This window comes from Lactuca virosa, chromosome 8 (assembly GCF_052849685.1).
Source record: "Lactuca virosa cultivar CGN04683 chromosome 8, Lactuca_virosa_CGN04683_v6, whole genome shotgun sequence".
Classification (NCBI taxonomy): domain Eukaryota; kingdom Viridiplantae; phylum Streptophyta; class Magnoliopsida; order Asterales; family Asteraceae; genus Lactuca; species Lactuca virosa.
In genome coordinates, this window is record NC_136433.1 from 154,243,595 (window position 1) to 154,251,611 (window position 8,017).

An 8,017-nucleotide genomic window follows, 5' to 3' on the forward strand; every position below is an offset into this window, starting at 1 on the left:
TATCTTGGCCACTTGATGATTTGGTTTGACTTATGTGCCGGGCCCGGTCAGGATGAAGTTGATGTGTTCAACTGAGTTCTATGTCGAACAAATCAGAGATCAAGAAATAAAATGCTAAACAATAAGTATTGTTAGCATGATATCTAGAACAGAGGATTATACGATCCCTTATCTGAAGGACAGATTATTGGTCAGAGTTGACAGCGGCTATTGAAAGCTACGAATGCTAATCGGATACGGAAGTCATATGTGAGATGTAGTTACTAGACTTATCCAAGTGGGAGACTGTTGGATTAGTGTCTAAGTCCGTAACTATATTTGGTATGTACTTGACCCGAGTGTGCATGGTCCTTTTGGGTTGCCTTCACCAAAGCAACTTGACAAGGTGATTTGATATGAGAGAGAAGATATTATGGTTTATTAATATATTATAAGAATAATATATTAAAGGAGAAATCATATTTATTTAATTAGTATTAGTCATAAATTAATTAGGAATTAATTTGGTGACTAAAAGAGATTAATTAAATAAAGGGGTATAAACTGTCAAATGTGTGATAGTTGAGTTTTGGGCTGGGAAACCTAATGGACTAAGGGGGAACGAAATTATGATGAGGGATCATCATATTTTCGTCCAAGGGCCTCATTCCAGAAGGTTCCTTGGGCTGCTTGGTGACTAAGCTATCCATTAGGGTTTAGACTGAAACCCTAGCACCCTACAGTATAAATAGATGCCCTATGCTTCAATTTTAGGCCACTTGATTCCAAGGGAAACCCTAGGGCCGAAATTAGCATCCTTCCCCTCTCTCTTTTAATTGCCTTCTTGCTTCAAGGTGTTTGTGAGCCATTAGAGGCACTACAATTGTGGTGCTTGCTTTCAAGAGTTCAAGAGATCAAGGAAACTAGTTGTTATTGCAATATAACAACAAAGGTATGTCTACTACACTTCTATATGATTTTCGAAAATAATAGAAGCATGCCAGGGTTTATTTTGTGTTCATATAGTTGTATGTCTTATAGTGAAAACATAGATCCAATTAGGGTTGTATGCACACATAGGATTGTTTGTATAAAACCTATCAATCTATACTATGTACCATCGACTCTATGTTTAAGTGATTACACTACTCATAGAGCCGTTACGCTGCCGAACTTGCACCACTTATGTATGCTCTTCTGAGCAAAATTTTCATGTATCAAAAATGCGGATAATATTAATGAAAAACTTTATGTGTTCTATTATGATGTTGTGATCTGCTATGTGTTATATATACATGATTATATGCTAAATTGCAAAACCACTTAAGTTCATGCGAAACACCTAGTCTATAGGACCACAATCTCACAAAAACTATAGGCACTCAACATCTTTCCGTTCCATGACAGAAAGATGCCTCGACGACCAACTCGTGGAAACCCTGGACCTACCCCACCCGAAGTCAACTCAGTTGCATTCCAGGTAGCTGTATCTGTTGCAGTTACTGCAGCCATGGCGCAAATCCAGCAAGGAAACAACGGTGGAGTCAATGGACAAGGGGCTGGGAGTTCGAACAATGGAACAAATCACGGACCTACCAGAACATGTTCCTACAAGGACTTCACTAACGCCAAACCCCGAACCTTCAATGGCACGGGTGGAATGATAACCCTGAAGAGATGGGTGGAAAAGGTGGAATCAATGTTCGAAATATGTGAATGCCCCGAGGAGGTGAAAGTGAAGTTTGTCGCGTGCACATTCGTTGACCAGGCTCTCACCTGGTGGAATGGACATATAGAGGCCATGACTCTCCCCGTCACCAACGCTATGCCATGGACAGAGCTGAAAGAAATGCTGATGGCTGAATACTGCCCTCGTGGTGAAATTCAGAAGATGGAACAAGAGCTGTGGAATCTCAATGTCCGAAACTCTGATATAGATGCATACATATCTAGGTTTAGCGAGCTGTCATTGTTGTGCCCTGGCATGATTACGTCAGAAGGAAAGAAAATCGAACGATTCATTTGGGGATTGACCTCCCCAATTCAAGGAAATGTGATCGCTGCAAATCCTGAAACCTTCGACAGTGCCAAGAGGTTTGGCCAAGAGACTGTACGACCACAACAACAAAAGGGGCGAGAAGCCAGCGGAAATTGAAGGAAAGAAAGAGAGTGACAACAAGAAAGGAAAGAACAACAAGAGAAAGGGGCGATAAGGCTCGGAACCGGCAAAGAAACAACAAACAGTGACAGTCAATGCTGCAACCACCCAAGTACCCTTCACCCCACATGCTCCAGCCTCAGCTAATCCAAGCACTCCCAAGCAGTATTCTGGGAATCTCCTGAAGTGCAACAAGTGCAATTACCATCACAATGGCGAATGCAAGGAAATGCAATGCACCAGTTGCAATCGGAAGGGTCACACGGCAAGGTATTGCAGGACCTATCCCCCCAGAACCATCTTCAAGGAAACAACAACAACAACAACAACAACAACACCAACAGCAATGGCAATAACACAGGATCAAGCCCCACCTGTTATGGATGTGGAAAGACCGGGCATATCCGTCGAAACTGCCCCAACACCAACAACCCTGGAAACGGAGGAATAGGAAGGGTGCTAGCAATGGGTCAGGGAGAAGCGGTTCAGGATCCCGCTGTTGTTACTGGTACGTTTCTCCTAAACCACACTTATGCATGCATCCTATTTGATATCGGGGCGAAACGAAGTTTCATGAGTAATAAATTCAAACACTTATTAAAACAACAACCCCAGAAGCTTAATGAAACCTTCACGATGGAAATGGCCAATGGGAAGACAGAATCCACTGGGGAAATCTACATCGGATGTACCCTGACCTTAAATCATCACGTCTTTCAAATAAACTTAATGCCTGTTTCCATTAGGAGTTTTGATGTGATTATCGGCATGGATTGGTTAAGCCCCCACCATGCTGAAATTATGTGTCACGAGAAGGCCGTTCGCCTTCATCTCCCAAATCACAAAACCCTAGTTATTTATGGAGACAAAACCAACACGAACCTTCGTCTTATTTCGTGCATTAAGGCGCAAAAGTACCTACGAAAGAAGGACTTGACGTTCCTAGCTCATATAGTGGATAAGTCCAAAGAAGAGATTAATATTCGAAACATCCCTGTGGCTTGTGATTTCCCGGATGTCTTTCCGGATGATCTTCCGGGGATACCCCCTGAAAGACAAGTCGAGTTCCGAATAGATCTAGTGCCAGGAGCTACTCCCATCGCCAAATCGCCCTACAGATTGGCTCCTGCGGAGATGCAAGAGTTGTCCAGTCAACTCAGCGAGCTTTTGGACAAAGGATTCATCCGACCCAGTTTCTCACCTTGGGGAGCTCCGGTTCTCTTTGTCAAGAAGAAAGACGGTACCTTCAGGATGTGTATCGACTACAGAGAACTTAATAAGCTTACCATCAAAAACCGCTATCCACTTCCACGAATTGACGATCTATTTGACCAGCTCCAAGGAGCTAGTTACTTCTCAAAGATAGATCTGCGGTCTGGTTACCACCAACTCAAGGTCCAGGAGGAGGATATTCCTAAAACCGCCTTCCGAACTCGTTACGGACATTATGAATTTGTCGTAATGCCCTTCGGTCTAACGAATGCTCCTGCCGCATTCATGGACGTAATGAATCGAATTTGCCGACCATTCCTCGATAACTTTGTCATCGTTGTCATCGACGATGTCCTCGTCTATTCTCGAAGCGAGGAAGAACACGGCCGACATCTCCGACAAATCCTGGAAACCCTGCGAACCGAGAAGTTATACGCAAAACTCTCTAAGTGCGAGTTTTGGCTCCGAAGTGTGAACTTTTTGGGACATGTTGTTAGTCAGGAAGGAATTCATGTGGATCCTTCTAAAATCCAAGCCATCGAAGGATGGGCAATTCCAACAACACCCACGAAAATTCGCCAATTTCTAGGCCTCGCAGGCTACTACAGGAGATTCATTCAAAACTTCTCCAAAACGGCAAAGCCACTCACCTCGCTTACACAAAAGGGCGTACCCTTCGTATGGACAGACAAGCAAGAAGCTGCATTTAGAACTCTGAAGCAAGCACTCTGCAATGCGCCGGTGCTATCGCTACCCGAAGGAACATAAGACTTTATAGTTTACTGCGATGCGTCAAATCAGGGTTTAGGCTGTGTACTCATGCAGCGTGGAAAGGTGATAGCTTACGCGTCCCGGCAACTAAAGACGCACGAGGTGAACTACACCACTCACGATCTGGAACTGGGAGCAGTGGTGTTCGCCCTGAAGATTTGGAGGCACTACCTTTATGGTACCAAGTGCACCATCTTCACCGACCACAAGAGTCTCCAGCACATTTTGAACCAAAAGGAGTTGAACATGAGATAACGAAGATGGGTTGAACTGCTGAATGATTACGAGTGCGAAATCAAGTACCACCCAGGCAAGGCTAACGTGGTAGCCGATGCCTTGAGTCGGAAAGAACACTCGAATCGTCGTTTGAAGACTCTTTCCATAACCATTCGATCCCACCTAACCTCTCAAATCAGGGCAGCCCAGTTCCATGCCATGAAGGCAGAAAACAAAACAAGCGAAGCGTTGCATGGAATGGAGAAGAACTTCGAAGTGAAGGAAGACGGAACGAATTACTTCATGAACCGTATTTGGGTCCCTAAACTCGGCGGATTCAGAGATGTAGTCATGAACGAAGCCCACAAAACGCGATACTCCATCCATCCAGGTTCAAACAAAATGTATGTGGATATTAACCAACGTTATTGGTGGCCTAACATGAAGGCAGAGATTGCTACTTACGTTAGCAAGTGCCTCACGTGTGCTAAAGTAAAGGTGGAATATCAGAAGCCCTCCGGATTATTACAGCAACCAGTAATTCCCGAGTGGAAATGGGAAAGGATTACCATGGATTTTGTGACCAAACTATCCAAGTCGACGGATGGTTTGGATACCATCTGGATAATAGTTAATAGATTAACGAAATCCGCCCATTTCCTACCAATAAAAAAATCGTACAAGATGGAGCGCCTGACAAGAATCTACATCAAAGAAATAGTGAGACTCCACGGAGTGCGCGTATCTATCATATCAAATAGAGATAGTAGATTTACTTCACGCTTTTGGCAATCGCTTCAGAAGGCCATGGGAACACAACTTGACATGAGCACTGCCTACCACCCACAAACAGATGGTCAAAGGGAGCGAACCATTCAAACGCTAGAAGATATGCTTCGCGCGTGTGTGATAGACTTTGGAAAATCGTGGGATACCCACTTGCCTTTGATCGAGTTCTCATATAACAACAGTTATCACTCGAGTATCAAAGTCGCTCCTTTCGAAGCATTATACGGGCGTAAATGTAGATCACCGTTGTGCTGGACTGAAGTAGGAGACACCCAACTAGCAAGAGGGCAAACGCCAAACAATTCCTTAACGGGACCGGAAATCATACGCGAGACGACCGAGAAGATAATTCAGATCAGGGCCCGACTGCAATCATCACGAGACAGACAAAAGAGCTACGCCGATAAATGACGAAAGCCCTTGGAATTCAGAGTCGGAGATAGGGTGTTACTAAAAGTCTCTCTTGGGAAAGGAGTGATTCGTTTTGGGAAGCGGGGAAAACTGAACCCTCGATACATTGGACCTTTCGAGATTCTTGCCCGAATCGGTCCAGTGGCATATAGACTGCACCTACCCGCTGAACTCTGCAGTGTACACCCTGTGTTCCACGTTTCCAATTTCAAAAAGTGCTTATCTGACGAGACTCTCGTCATTCCATTAGAGGAAATTGAAATCCACGAAAATCTTTTGTTCATCGAGGAACCAGTCGAAATCATGGACAGAGAGGTGAAGCGTACTAAGCAGAGCCGCATTCCGATTGTGAAGGTTCGATGGAACGCGCGGCGCGGACCAGAATTCATATGGGAACGCGAAGATCAAATGGAGCAGAAGTACCCTCACCTATTCTCGCATTCCCAAATCTACCTTTCAAAAGAATTTCGGGACGAAATTCCCTCTAACAGGGGGATGATGTCACAACTAGGAATTTTGATGCTTTGTAACTACAACAACTATATCAATTATCAACCAACAATGTGAAAGCATGTATGATGCTTATTCAATAACAACAAAACTTTCATCTAATACTTCATTCACGCACTACAAATAGTCAACAAAGAATTGGAAACCCTTGAAATCCTGGTTTAAGTCCATTTTGGACTAGGATTTCCTTATTGAGCCTAATGGACCAATAAGCTTCCAATTTAACTATTTTGAACATAGAACTCTCAAATGAGCCCTAATTGGACCCATATACATGAAACTTACTATTTTGGGCCTTATAAGCCTAAAATAAACTAAGTTAACTTTAATGAGCCTTATTGAGTCACAACAAATTTATATAGCCCTAATGAGCCATAAAAATCATACTTTGATTTAGTTGGGCCGAAAATCATCTAAGTAAATCACGAGATGGGCCTAAGGACAACAAGCCCAATTTTCTTCCTTTCCCCTCTCCTTTCTCGGCCCAACAACCCAAATGAGGGAGAGTTGACTTTAGTGTTGCCACCTCACATTTAACCATAGGTCCTCCATCCATGCAACCATCACTTCATCTACTCTCTCTTCTCCTCTCTCTTTTTCTCTCGGCCGAAACAACACAAACACACACACACTTCACTCGAACTCTCTCAAAGAAACTCTCTTCATCCTTCATCAAATTTTCGAGATTTAGGAGGCTTTTCAAGGAGATTATTCCACAAATTCATCATCTAAGGTAAGTTCATGCTTGGATCTATGATCTAGATTCTTTGTTTTATCAAAAACCTCCTTCTAATCTATTCAAACTCATGATCACCATCTTAGAAGCCTCTAAGTTCGAGATCTTCCAAGAACACTTGCTAGGATCGAAACTTTCTTCATTTCTCTCTTCAAAAACCGAACCCACAACTCAAGGTGAGCTTCATACCCCTCTCTTTTCGGTTTTTGTATGTTTTATGGGGGAGAATACAAGAAAATGTGTAGATCTATGTGTATGTGTATGCTATGTGTGATTTTATGCATGTATGTATGATTTTATGTGTTTTTTTATGAACATGCAACCAAAAAGGGGTGATATGTCGAGATCTATGACATGAGAAAGCAAACAAACATGATCTAAGTTATTTCACATCAAACAAGTCAAGAATAATAACTTATAAGATTGTGTTAAACATACTTCAACATAAAACCCATTTTTGGGCTTAAATTGTCAAAAATATAAAACTTGGGTTAAAAATTGCCAAGTCACGGTTTCTTAAGGGCCAAAAGAGTCAAAACAGTTTCAATAATTGTTTTTCTAAATTTTAAACTTTTCAAAGGACTTGAAATGTAATTTTTTAGCTTAATGGGCTAATTTTGGGCTTTTTGGCCCAATAAGCCCAAAATTGTGAAAAATGACAATTAAAGGGGCTGAAATGAAATTTTCTTCAAAACATGGGATAAAAAGTGTAACAAAACTGTTTCAAGGGTCAAAAATGCTTTTCATTTCCAAAAAGGATAAAAAATGTAAAGTTTTTGGATTTTGGGCCAAAACTGTAAAAATTGCGAAAAGTTGGGTTTCAATCAAGAAATACTATTCTGAAAGGGCTGAAACTGTTAACAAAATAACTTTTGAGTTAAAACTATCATTTTAATAAATCTATGATGCAAAAGTGTCAAGAAAATGTTTTAAGGGCTAAAAATGTCTTTTCTTTTATATGAAGGACTAAACTTGTTATTTTTATAAAAAGAAAGGTGTGAAAAGGGTCAAACCTCTACTTTTAAACAAATTATTTCACTGAGTATTAAATACAAAAACCACGGCTACCGAAAAATCAAAAGACGAATACACGTTTAACTCCAAATATTGTTACAAACGAATCGATCAGTCTCAACTCGATACCATTACAACAACCGTTAAATCAAACCCTTCAATAGATACGCGATACCTACGACGAATAAACTTACAAACTTTGGGCTTGAGAGTCTCAAATC